The sequence below is a fragment of the Elephantulus edwardii genome, unplaced genomic scaffold (assembly GCF_000299155.1).
Source record: "Elephantulus edwardii isolate Elephantulus edwardi_28Jun2011 unplaced genomic scaffold, EleEdw1.0 scaffold00277, whole genome shotgun sequence".
Taxonomy (NCBI): Eukaryota; Metazoa; Chordata; class Mammalia; order Macroscelidea; family Macroscelididae; genus Elephantulus; species Elephantulus edwardii.
In genome coordinates this window covers 3,461,358-3,475,258 of record NW_006400027.1, presented here as the reverse complement: position 1 = coordinate 3,475,258, position 13,901 = coordinate 3,461,358, and the positions used below count along the sequence as shown (strand labels likewise).

At 37.6% G+C, this 13,901-nt stretch overlaps 1 pseudogene; it reads right to left on the bottom strand.

Moving 5' to 3' along the window:
- LOC102863471 overlaps window positions 1-12,516 on the bottom strand; it is a 150,414-nt pseudogene extending 137,898 nt beyond the window's left edge.
- Window positions 12,517-13,901: the final 1,385 nt, after the last annotated feature.

Genomic DNA, 13,901 nt, shown 5'->3' with positions numbered 1-13,901 from the left:
AGCCTCCAATATGGATTGAGGCTCAATGTCAAGAAGACAAAGATTCTCACCACTGGACCAATTGGCAGCATCAGGATGGATGGTGAGGACATTGAGATTGTTCACAGCTTTAGTTTGCTTGGCTCCACAGTAAACACTCTTGGCACCAGTAGCCAGGAAATTAAAAGGCGTATTACAATGGGAAAGTCTGCAGTTAGGGAGCTCTCTAAAAGTACTGAAGAGCAATGGTGTCTCTCTGGAGACCAAGGTGCATCTGATACAGGCCATGGTCTTTACAATCACTTGTTATGTAGCAGAGAGTTGGACAATGACCAAAGAGGATAGAAGGAGAATTGATGATGCCTTTGAGCCGTGGTGCTGGAGAAGAGTATTGAGGGTACTATGGACTGCTAGGAAAACAAAAAGATTCATCCTGGAAAGGGTTAAACCAGGTGGCTCCTTGGAGGCAAGGATTCTGAGGCTCCATCTAACATAATTTGGACATGTTGTACGAAGAGACTGGTCCTTGGAGCAGGACATCATGCTTGGGAGGGTGGAGGGACAGCGCAGGAGGGGAAGACCTTCTATGAGGTGGATTGATTCAGTGACTGGGGTAATTGGGATGGGACTGTCAAAGACAGTGCGATTGGCACAGGACAGAGCAGAGTTTAGGGCTGTCATACATAGGGTCGCTATGAGTCATAAACTAATGGACTGTGCATAACAACAACAATTTGATAAAGGTGCTGAGTTAGATCACTGATTTTTCTTCTTCCTTTTTTATATGTTTGCCTATTACTATGAATTGCCCTGTGAGGATTGCCTTGAGCTGCATCCCAGATATATTTGTATGTTGTATTTTTCTTTTCATTTGTTTTAAGGAACTTTAAAGTGTCATTGTTTATTTCTTTTTTTTTAATTTTTTTGTTTATTTCTTTAATTATCCAATTGTGTTCTACAGAGAGTTATTCAGTTTCCACATGGGTGGTTTTCTAAGATTTATTCCCTGTGGTTAGTTTCTAGTTTTATGTCATTGTGGTCTGAGAAAACACTTTGTATTATTTTGATGTTTTTTAATTCCTTGAGGCTTGCTTTATGTCCTAATATGTGATCAGTTCTGGAGAATATACCATGTGCACTTGAGAAGAAAGTGAATTGAATTTTAGTTGCTTGCAGTAACCTGAATAGATCCACAAAGTTGAGATCTTCTGCATCTTTGTTGAGTTCCTTTGGAGTTGACCTATCCTTTGGTGATAGTGGTGTGTTGAAATCTATCACTCTTGTGGTGTTATCTATTTCTTTCTTCAATTCTGTGAGCTATTTTCTTATGAATTTCTCAAGTCTATAATTTGGTTCATAGATGTTGACCAAGGTTATGTTTGTTGATGGACACTTGGGTTGTTTCCAGCTCTTTGCTATTTCCAACAAAGCAGCAATAAATATGGGTGTGCATATGTCTACTTGGCTGACAGTTATGGTTTCTTAAGGGTAAATTCCCAGTAGTGGAATTGTTGGTCAAATGGTATCTCTATTTGCAACTTTTTGAGAAAGAGTCATACAGCCTTCCATAGTGGTTCTACCATTTTACACTCCTACGAGCAGTGAACAAGGGTTCCAGTTTCCCCACAACCTCACCAGCATTTGATGTTTGCTGTTCTGTTAAATTTTTCTCTTCTTACTGGGGTGAGATGATATCTCATAGTTTTTTTGTGGGTCTGATTTTTTAGGAGAAAAATTAATTTGAGTTTTTTCATGATGACTGAAGCAGACTACTGTTTTCTTGGCATTATGTGAGTCTTTTCTTAATAGATGTTAGGCTGTTGTAACTGTATAGTGACCCAGAGTATCACAATGTTTTGTGAGGGACCTCTATATTTGTTTTCCCTTCTTGGCTTAAGGCCCATAGGGCCGAGGGTCTGATAGCAGTGTTTTCCCCAAAGTATCTAAATGGCAAACCAAAATGCCTGTTGTTCCCTTCCAGAAATTGCATGTCATCCTGGCTCAAGCTGTTCTGGTCCCTTCCACTGAGTGTAAGGGGTCCTTCACGGTGTAGCTAGACAGTGGTGTTTCCTCCAAAGTACTAGTGATATTGGTGCTCCTCAAGCTGAACAGTGGGTGCAGCAGCTGGGAGGTGAAACTTCAACCCCTTAACCTGGAAGGAAGTGGTTCTGTCACTAGCCAGGGAATGAGTGTGCCACTAGCAGACGCTTGGGAAGTGGTGACTCAAGATTCTCATGGGCCTGCTGTGCCACAGAGGAAATTTTAAGAAAATCAATAAATTTAAAATTGTATTTCTTAAAACCAATGCAAAACTCAAACAATCTTTTATTATCTTACAAGTGATGTTTTGATGAAAATATATTAATGAAAAAAATGTAGGATTTAGTAATGAATACTTCGGTTATGTGTACATACTAACCTGTCTCCAAGTGACTGGACATGACATCAGGGTTTGGGTAAGACTGAGAAAAACTGGATAAATTGTGTATACTGTATTGGAACAAATGAGAAACAGAACAGATTAAAAGTTTTATATGATAGGGTATTTTGGTTATCACAAGAGTCCAGAATGAAGGCTGCATAGTGAAGTGTACTTGGGGCGGATGGGCGAGGTGAAGGGGCAACAGGGGGATTGTATACCAATGAAGGAATTTCTCTTTTTTCTTTTCAAAGAGAAGAGCGAACTGTAGGGGAGCGGTGGGAAGGGAGAAAAGTGCAACAATGAATGAATGTAAATCCAAAATCTTTGTAAATGTTCATTAAAATTAATAAAATTGAATTAAAAAAGAATGACAAAATTTTTCTTACACTGGGAGAATTATGCTTTCATCTAGGAAATGCACAACTCTATTTCTTATTTTAAGTAGTTTGTTAAGAAAACAATTCTTTTTATAGTTTCTATCTAAGATCTTTCATTTCTTCAATGGAATTTAATCCCTAAGAGAAAAATGTCAGTATTTTTTTTAATGAATCCAATCTATATTAATTTTATAACATCTATAAGTAGAAAGAGACATCAAGAATTGCTATGAACTTGTAGACAATTTTTCCATGTAAAATGTAATTATTTCATGATGAACCTTAATTATCATGCTGTTCAACAACATAGCACCCTTTCAGTACTTAAGAATTTTCAGATTGTCAGAGAAAATACATGTAATTTGTTTCCCAAGTTAAATTATTTAACAGTTCATGACTTGAGTACTCAAAATTTAGGTTAGAAATAATTTAATAATTAAAATAATAAGTGTAAGGGGTAAAGGGAAATGTGCACTTTCAGGTCATGTTTTTGGAAAAGAGAAATGCAAAGTTTGGAGCTAACAAAAATTATAATCAAGGAAGGAAATATGATGGCTGAGGCTTCTATTACAAGTTTGATAAGGTATGAGCAATTTAGTTGTAGTAGGTAAATTGATCTTTAGAAAACTCTGATGGTTTATCAATAAGGAGTTGAGCTGTCAGCACTAATGCATGTTTGAATCCAGCTTCTCCACAGGAGAAACATAGGTAATCTCTTCCAGTGAAGTTACTGCCTCTGAAAACTCACTGGAGGGTCAGCTATAAGTCGATTCCAGCTTGATGGCAGATAACAACTACAACGACAATTTGATCTTTATAATCTACATTATTATTTCCTGATATCTGATGCTATGACATATATTACTATGTGCTTACATTTTTTAGAAAAATATATTGATTTGCATACATTATTTTTCATTCCTGTAAATTGTGTTTTACACATTCCTTCATTCACATTGTATTTTATAAGATCATTTCCGTACATTATGTTTTATGAATTTAATCATCATTAATCTATGCCTAGTTTCCTCATCTTTTCAAGTCCTCACTTGATCTATCCTAATAATTTCAGGCCCTACTCATGCCTGTGAGTGTGTGTACCATCAAATCAGATCTGACTGGTACAGGAGGGGATTTTCCCTCCCTCTCCAGCAGAGCATCTAGTGGATTCAAACAGCACACTTCTGGGATTGCAGTGCAGCTTCTTGCCACTAGGCCACCAGATGCCTTTGAACTGTGGTGCTGGAGAAGAGTACTGAATGCACCATGGACTGCCAGGAAAACAAACAGATTCGTCTTGGAGAAGATTAAACCAAGCTACTCCTTGGAGGCAAGGATTCTGGGGCTTCGTCTGACATACTTTGGACATGTTGCCAGGAGGGACGGGTCCTTGGAGAGGGACATCATGCTTGGGAGGGTGGAGGGACGGCACATGAGGGTAAGACCCTCTATGAGATGGATTCGGTGACTGGGGTAATCGGGATGGGTGTGTCAGAGGCAGTGCGGTTGGCGCAGGATAGAGCAGGGTTTAGGGCTGTTGTGCATAGAGTCGCAATGAGTCGCAAACGACTCGACGGCACATAACAACGACAACAACAACTCATGCCTACCAAATTCTGCCACCTCATTATATCCCTCCTTCTCAACCCTTAACCCCCCTGCACCTCCCCTTCCTCTATTGGGCTTTTTTCCACATATTACTAATTGTCATTCTATTTTTATAATATTGGTCTTCTGTAGCATTTGTCCTTAAGAAACTGATTTCATTCAGTATAATGCTCTCTAGACTCTTACATGTTATATAGTACTTTATGAACTCATTGTTCTTGAATGCTGCATAGTATTCTATTGTGTGAATGTACCACAATTTCTGATTCTGTTCTTGTTTTTGATGGATGTTTGGGTGGTTTCCATGTTATTTCTATTGTAAATAATGCTGCAATGTACAGCTGTGGACAAATATCCATTTGTGTCTCAGTCCTGTTTTCCTCAGGAAATTTTCCTAACAGTAGAATAGCATGTTTATATGGGATTTCTATGTTCAGCTTTTGAAGAAAATGCACAACTGCTTCCAGGGTGGTCGAACCATTTTCAAATCCAACCAATAATATATTAGAATTTCAATTATTTCACAACCTGTCCAACAAATATTGATTGCAGATCTGTTACACTTTGTCATTGCTGTTGGAGGGAGTGAGCTGGTATCTCATTGTAGTTTTGATTTGCATCGCTCTTATTGTCAGTGATTTTGAGTATTTCTTCATAGGTCTGTTGGCCATCCAAATGTCTTCTTTTGTGAAAAGTCTTTCCATGTTTCTTGCCCATATTATGAGTGGACTATAAGTCTTTTCCTAGTAGAAGCTCTGTTGTTTGATGTTATCGAGTGGACTACAAAATACAGCAATTATTGACGTTGTTGTGTGCCATTGAGTGACCTGTGACACATAGTGACCCTATGTACAGCAGCTCTGAAGTCTGCCCTGTCCTGAGCCAGTCTCACTATTTCTGACACAACTCTCCCCTTTGCCCCAGATGTATCAATACATCTCATCTGGTGTCTTTCTCTTCTTTGCAGTCTTTCCACCCTTTTGAACATGATGTCTTTTTCCAAGAACTGGTCTCTTCTGGCCACATGCCAAAAGTATATAAGACAGAGATTCAAAATCCTATCCTCTAAGGAGAAACTTGGTTTCACCCTCTCCAAGACAGACATATTTGTTTTCTTTGTGGTCCTTGGTATGTTCACGACTCTTCTCCAGCACCACATCTCAAAGACATCTATTCTTTTTCTGTCATCCTTAGTCATTACCCAGTTCTCTGATGCATAGCATGTAATGGTAAAGATCACAGCCTGGATCATGTACACCTTAGTCTCTAGAGTGACATTGTAGCTTTTGAATACTCTGGAGAGGTCCCTGACAGCAGATTTTCCCAGTACAATTCATCTTTTGAGTTCCTGACTCCTGGTGCCAAGAGTGTTGATTGTGGAGCCGAACAAGTTGTAATTGTTCACAACTTTAATATCTTTTCTATCTATCATGATGCTGCCTATTGGACCAGTGGTGAGAATCATTGTCTTTTTGATGTTGAGCTTGAATCCATATTGAAGACTACAGTCCTTGACTTCTTGCAGCTAAATCTTCAGGTGTTCCTCAGTTTCAGCAAGCAAAGTTGTGTCATCTGAATAATGTAGGTTGCTGGTATGTCTTTCTCCAATCCTGATGCCACATTCCTCCTCATAAAGCCCAGCTTCCTAAATTATGGTTCTGCATATAGTTTGAAAAGATATGAAGACAGACTATATCCCTTTGCACTCCTTTCCAGATTTTGAACCATGCAGTGTTTTCTTGCTTAGTTCTGATGACTTCTTCCTGGTCGAAGTGTAGGTTTATATGTGTTCTGGGATTTCCATTCCTCTCAAAGTTAATCACAATTTGTTGTTATCTACGTAGTCAAATGCCTTTGCATTGTCAATTCATCTGACATTGGCAATAATGTCCCTAGTGCCATGACCTCTTCTAAAACAAGGTTGTATTTATGGAAGTTCTCTGTTAATGTACTGTTCCAGTAGTTTCTGGATAATCTTCAGCAGGATTTTTCTTATGTGTAATATTATTCAATAATTTTTATACTCTATTGAGTCACCTTTTTTGGAAAGGGAATAAATATGGAACTTTCCCCAGTAAGTTGGCCATTTAGTTGTACTCCAGATTTCTATTTATTGGCACAACTTGGCAACATCTATTTGTTCAAATATGTCAATTAGTATTCCATCAATTCCTCCTCCTTTGTGTTTACAGATTTGAGGGTTCAACCTCAATTGCCATATATTTTAGTTTACTCTAAGTGTGCTCTATTGTACATAGGGTATTTGAAGGCTTATTATATATATATATATACATACATATACATATTACATGTATATTATATATTATATTTCAAAAGTGGATGGCCACTTGTTCTTCCTAGTCTGTCATAATTTGGATGCTTAGTTTTAGAATAGTATCTGTCATACAAGCATTTCACCAAGAGGTGCAGATGAAAGACACTTCAGTTACAGAAATAACCAATACAGTTAGTGTGCCCCCCACCCTGGTGCATGTGTCTTGTCCCTCCCATTTTCCTGCTACATCATCATCTCTTGCACTTCTGCTTTCCTGATCCAGCACCTCCTTCCCCCAACTACCCCTTGATATAATGGTTTAGACCACATGTAACTTCTCTGATGTCTTGTACCACACACTGCTGCTGGACTCTCATGCTGATACCTGTCTCATGTTTAGGAGGATGTAAGCCAAAATTCCTATGTACCAGCCTCAGGGAAGGATTTTTGTCTGAGGCAATACTGGGGAAAGATTCTTGCCCCTGAGCTTCTGCTATTACTGTGGGTTTGTGACTTAGTATTTCTGCTTGATTGGTCTATTAGGTACAACAATTTTGTTGTTGTTGTTGTTGTTGTTAACTCCTGAAAGTATTTTGTGTATACTAATACATCGTCACCAGTAGCAAGTATTTTACTACCTCCTTTGCCCATCTGATGCCTCTTATTTCGTTCTCTCATCATAGTGCCCTAGCAAGTACTTCTAATACAATATTGAATAAAAGTGGCGAAAGTGTGCATCCTCACCTGGCCCCTATTCACAAGAGGAATACCTTTAGTTTTCTTCTATTGTGAATGATGTTAGCTCTTGGTTTCCTGCACATACTTTTCACTATGTTGAGGAAATTCCCTTCTACTCATATGATGGTGAATGTTTTAATCAGGCACAAATATTGTATTTTTTCCCATGCCTTTCCCACATCAAATGATAGGATCATGTGTTTTTTGTTCTTTGTTTTGTTAATGTGATGAATTATGCTTAATATTTTTCTTATGTTGTACCATCCTTCCATACCTATTATAAATCCTATTTGATCATGATTAATTATTTTTATGGTGTGTTCTTGGATTCTATGACCAAGATTTTTTTAAGGAGTTTTGCATATACATTCATAAGAGATATTAGCCTGTAGTTTCTTTACTGGTAATGTCTTTGCTGGGGTTTTCTTTTTTAATTTTTTTCTAGGGTTTTGCCTACTTCAAGCTGCGAATGATTCATCTTTTTCCATTTTTTTAATTTATTAATTTTAATGAAAGTTTACAGAGACTAAGGGTTTCCAGTCATTCATTGTTGCACTTTTCTCCCTGCCCCCCCTTGCCCCCAATTAACTCTCCTTCTTGAAAAGAAAAAGAAAAACCCTTTCATTGTTATACAATTCCTCCAATGTTCATTCACTGTGGAGCCTTCTGCTGGACTTCTGTAAGGACAAGAATACGCATTCATATATCTCTTAAAAACAGATCTCGCCCTCATCTGTTTAAATGCAATATACTTCATTCCTCCCCTCCTTTTTTGTCTTCTTTCAAACCTGATGTTAGTCCTGTTTTACAAGAGTGGCCCTATGCAATATCTGTCCTTTTGTGACTGAGATTTTTCACTCAGCATAGTATTCTCCAGGGTCATCCATTTTGCATAATGTTTCATGAATTCTTTGTTTTTCAATGCTGCATAGTATTCCATTGTGTGGGTGGACCAGAGCTTCTCTATACATTCATTTGTTGATGGGCACTTGGGTTATTAGGTTACATTGGTTTCCAGCTCTTTGCTATTACAAACAAAGCTGCAATAAACATGGGTGTGCATATATCTGCTTGGGTGGCAGTTATGGTTTCTTCAGGGTAAATTCCCAGTAGTGGAATTGCTGGATCAAATGATATTTCTATTTGCAACTTTATAAGAAAGTGCCATACTGCCTTCCATAGTGGTTGCACCATTTAACATTACCACCAACAGCGAATAAGGGTTTCAGTTTCTACACAACCTTGCCAGAATTTGATGTTTTCTGTTGTGTTAAATTTTGCTATTCTTACTGGGGTGAGATGATATCTCATAGTTGTCTTGATTTGCTCTCTTAGAGCTAGGGATTTTGAACATTTTTTCATATGTTTGTTAGCCATCTGAGTGTCTTCTTTGTTGTTTGTCTTTTCGTATCCTGTGCCCATTTGTCAATTGGGTTATTTACCTTTATCTTCTTGTGGTGCTAGAGTATTTTCTAAATTCTAGATATAAGTCCCTTGCCAGACATGTCATTACAAATATTTTTTTCTAATCTGTGGCTTCCCTTTTTACCCTGTTGGAGAAGTTTTTGGATGTGCATAGGGATTTAGGTCTTAGAAGGTACCATTCATCTATTTTATACTCTCCTGGCTGTCAATTTTTCACGATTATTAGAAGACTGTTTATGTTGTGGATTAAGACTTCTAGTGTTCTTCCAAGCTTTTCTTTAATGAAGTTTATAGTCCTTGGCTTTAGTCCTAGGTCCATAATCCACTTTGAATTGGCCGGTTTTTGTGTATGGAGTGAGATGTGGATCTTGCTTAAGTTTTCTGCAGATAGTTTTCCATTTTTGCCGGCACCATTTGTTTAAAATGTCTGTCATTTCCCCACTTAACTAATTTCATCTCCTTGTCAAAAATCTGTTGACCATAGGTAGATGGGCTGATTTCTATATTCTCAATTCTATTCCATTGATCTATGTGTCTGTCATTGTACCAGTATCACACTGTCTTCACACTATGGCAGTGTAGTAGGATTTGAAATCAGGAAGTGAGATGCCTCCTACCTTGTTTCCCTTTTTAAGGAATGCTTTGCTTATTCTTGTCCTTTTTTCCATTTCAAATGAAATTGGAGATAACTTTTTCCATCTCATTGAAGAATGGAATTGGTATTTGTATTGGGATTGCATTGACCGTGTAAATTGCCATTGGTATTATTGTCATTTTTACAATATTGAGTCTTCCTATCCATGAGCTAGGGATATTCTTCCACCTCTCCTCTTCTCTTTTTGTTTATTGTACTAATGTTTTGTAATTTTCTTTAAACAGATCCTTTGTGCTTCTGGTAAGGTTTATTCCCAAGTATTTAATCTTGTGATTACCTATTGTGAAGGGTATTGTTTTCGTAGATCCGGCTCTGCATTATCTACATAGATAATTTTACCTGCTTTTTAGCAGTTTGGATATCTCTTAATTCTTTCCCTTGCCTTATCACTATCTGTAAGACTTCCAATACAATATTGAATAGGAGAGGTGATAGTGGGCATCCTTACCTAGTTCCTGTTCTCAAGGGGAATGCCTTTAATCTCTCTCCATTGAAAGCAATATTGGCTCTCAGGTTTACGTATATACTATTTACTATATCGAAGAAATTCCCCTCTAATCCTATTTTGTTGAGTTGTTTTAATCAGGAAAGGGTGTTGGATTTTGTCAAAGCCCTTTTCTGTATCAATTGATAGGATCATGTGGTGTTGGATTTTGCAAAGGCCTTTTCTGTATCAATTGATAGGATCACGTGGTTCTTCTACTTTGCTTTGTTAATGTGATGAATTAAATTGTTTTTCTTTTATTGAAACATCCTTGCACACCTGTTATTAATCCCACTTGGTCATGGTGAATTATTTTTTTGATATAGCATTGCATTCTGTTGGCCAGGATATTATTCAGGATTTCTCCATCTATGTTTGTAAGAGATATAGTCCTATAGTTTTCGATTTTGGTAGTATCTTTTCCTGGTTTTGGTATCAAGGATATGGTTGCTTTATAGAATGAGTCTGGGAGAATCCCATATTTTTCTATTTTTTGAAATAGTTTATGTAGAATTGGTGACAGTTCTTCTCTGAATGATTGATAAAATTCACTTGTAAAGCCATCTGGTCCAGGCCTTTTTTTTTTTTTTTGGCTGGAAGTTGTTTTATTTCCTTTTCAATTTTTTTTGTAGTGGGTCTGTTCAGGTGTTCAATTTAGGTTGATGTCGGTTTAGGCAGATTGTGAATTTCTAAGTATTTGTCCATTTCCTCTAGGTTTTTATATTTGTTTCAGTATAATTTTTCGTAATATTCCAATGTTAGCCTTTTTATTTAAGTTGGTTCTTCTGTGGTGTTGCCCAATTCATCTCTTATTTGCATTATTTTTGTCTTTTCTTTTTTCTTTTGTTGGTTTTACTAGTGGTTTGTTGATTTTATTGACCATTTCAAAGAACTAGCTCCTTGTTTTGTTGATGGTTTAAATTCTCTTTTTTATTTTCTATTTCATTTATAATTTTTTATAATTTCAGTTTTTTTAGAGGGTATAGAGTTTTATTGCTGTTCTTTTCAATCTGTTGGAGATATTGGGTTAGAGAGTCAATGGTCATTTTTTTCCTGCCTTTTGATATGTTTGCTTATTGCTATAAATTGACCTCTGATTACTGCTTTGGCTGTTTCCCAGAGGTTTTGGTAAGTGGTGTTTTCATTGTCATTTGTTTCAAGAAACTTTTTTTTATGTTATTTTTTATTTCTTCTAGTAAACATTCATGTTCAAGCAAGGTGTTGCTCAGCTCCCAAATGCATGTGTTTTTTCTCCGTTATCCTCTTATTATTCATTTCTAATTTTGTAGCATGTGGTCGGAGAAAAGGCTTGGTATTATTTCTGTGTTTTTAAAATTTATTTATGCTTCCCTTGTGACCTAAAATATGATCTATTCTGGAGAATATTCCATCCACTTTGAAGAAGGTATACTGTGGGGTTTTTTGGGGGGGGGGTGCACTAGCTTACAAATATCTATGAGGCTGAGTTAATTTATTGTGTTGTTTAATTCTTGAGCATCTTTATTGAGATTCTTTCTGGCAGTTCTATCTTTTCTTGAGAGAGGTGTACTGACGTTTCCAACTACTATAGTGATGTTGTCTATTTCCTTTTTCAGTTTTGAGAATGGTTGTTAATATATTTTGCAGGTCTTTCATTTGGTGCATAGATATTTTTTATTTTATGTCCCCTTGTTCTATTGACCCTTTAAGCACTATGTAGTGACTTTCCTTGTCCTTTGTGATGGTTTTTGCTTTGAAATTTATTTTATCAGAGATTGATATCGCTATTCCTGCACTTTTCTCGTTGCCATTTGATTGGTATATTTTTTCCTACCCTTTATCTTCATTTTTCAGGTGTGTCTCTTGTAGACAGCATATTGATGGATTTTTTTTAATCCAAATCCACTACTATTCTTCTCTTCAGTGGTGCATTCAAACAATTCACATTCAGTGTGATTATTGAAAGGCAAGGTTTTATTGCTATCATTTTGTTGAATTCTTATTGGTGTTGTTGCTAGTTACTTTGGTCCATGTTGCTTTCTGTGGTACCCCTGTAAGAAGGATATCTCTCAGTGTTTTCTTCAATGTTGGTCTTGTTTTTACAAACTGTGTTAAGTCCTGTTTTTCTGGGAATATTTTGATCTCTCCTTAATATTTGATGGATAATATTGCTGGGGACAGTATTCTTGATTGACAATTGTGTTCTCTGAGTGTTTGTTATATGTCCTTCTACTCTTTTCTTGCTCGCATGGTTTCTGCTGAGAAATCGGCACTTAACCTTATCTGCTCTTCTTTGTAGGTTACTCTTTGTTTCACCCTTGCTGCTTTCAGGATTCTCTCCTTATCTTTGATTCTGGCAAATTTAACTATGATATGCCTTGGTGTTTTTCTTTTGTGGTCTAGTCTATATGGTGTTCACTGACTTTCTTGAATATATATTCTCTCATTCTTCATTATGTCTGGGAAGTTTTCCTCTAGTAATTCTTCCACAACTTTTTTTATTTCTTTACTTGCTTTCTCCTGTTCTTGGATTCCAATAATGCACATGCTGTTTCTTTTGATGGTGTCCCACATTATTCTTAAGTTTTCTTCCTTTTTGAGTCTGCTTTTTGCTCTAGCAGATCTATGGTGACAATTCTGTCTTCTATTTCACTGTTTCATCTCTTCAACTCTGCTCATGTGTCCCTCCATCATGTTGACAGCATCTGAAACATTGGACCTCATATTTTGGACCGTGGTTTCTTGTTTTTCCAGTGCCACTATGCCTAGTTAATTTTATCTTCATTGTTCTGGATTGTTTTTTTTGAGCTCCACCTGGTTTTTGCTTGTAGTATCCTGCGATTCTTTGATTTTGTCTTTCACCCATTGAAAATTTTCAATCATTGTTCTTTTAAATTCTTGTCAGAAAGTTCCATCATACTTTCTGGCTTCAGGAAATCCATTGATACTGTGTCACCCTTTGGTGGTGACATCTTGCTTAGCACTTGTGTAGTGTGTAGGATAGCTTGCTTTCTTTGAGGTATTGATATATTCTTGGTCTGAAGACAATGCTCTAGAAATCAGTTGGGCAGCTACCCCACTTGTGTTTTTCTCTGAACTTCTGACTCAAGGGAAAAGCCAGTTCAGAGCCTGTGAGAGCAGCCTCTTGTAGGTAAAACAGATCAAGGTGCTCTGGATTAAATACAAGTTGACTGACTGGACGTGAAGGCACAGGTTTGGAGCTAAATGGGGTGGGGTAGGCATGGGAATGGGACAATCACAGGGGCAGGCCAACCACTTGGAGACCTCACTCAGACCTCAGCTGACCAGGTGTGCTCATGATTGAGGTCCCTGCTCAGATTCCAGCTGCCTGTCTCCACCCAGTAGTTCTTACTCAGTGGTCTCTGCTCATCGGCTCTTACCCAGATTCCCTCAGACAGTGGCCCCTACCCAGGCAGGTTACTGGGTCAAATGGAACCGGAGAAGACATAGTCAAATTCCCAGAAGCAGTGAACCTTTATGCTCCTGTAGCTCCTAAAGTAATTGTTCTGACAAAAGTTCTGACTCAAATTCCTACTGTCCATGTTGTGCAACAGACCCACTAGGTGTTAGTGGGGCTTAAGAGAATTTAGCTAATTTCCCCACTAAGCTTTCTTGTTTCAAATGAGTCCCACAGAAGCTCCCCACAGAATCTCGGCTAGCAGCTTCTGGCTTTGGCTGGATCCACAGCACAACTGCGTTTTTATGTTTCTGCAGTTGGGAAACTAATTGTTCCAACAAAGTACTGATTCTGATTCTTACTGCCCATGACGTGCAACCAATCTGCTGGGTCTTAGTGGGGCTTAAGAGAATTTAGCCAGTTTCCCCACTAACCTTTCTTCTTTCAGAGAGTTCCAAAGCAGCTCGGCTAGTGGCTGCTGTCCCTTCAGTGTGACCACGGTGTAGTTGGCTTTATGTTCCTGTAGCTCCAAAACTAATTG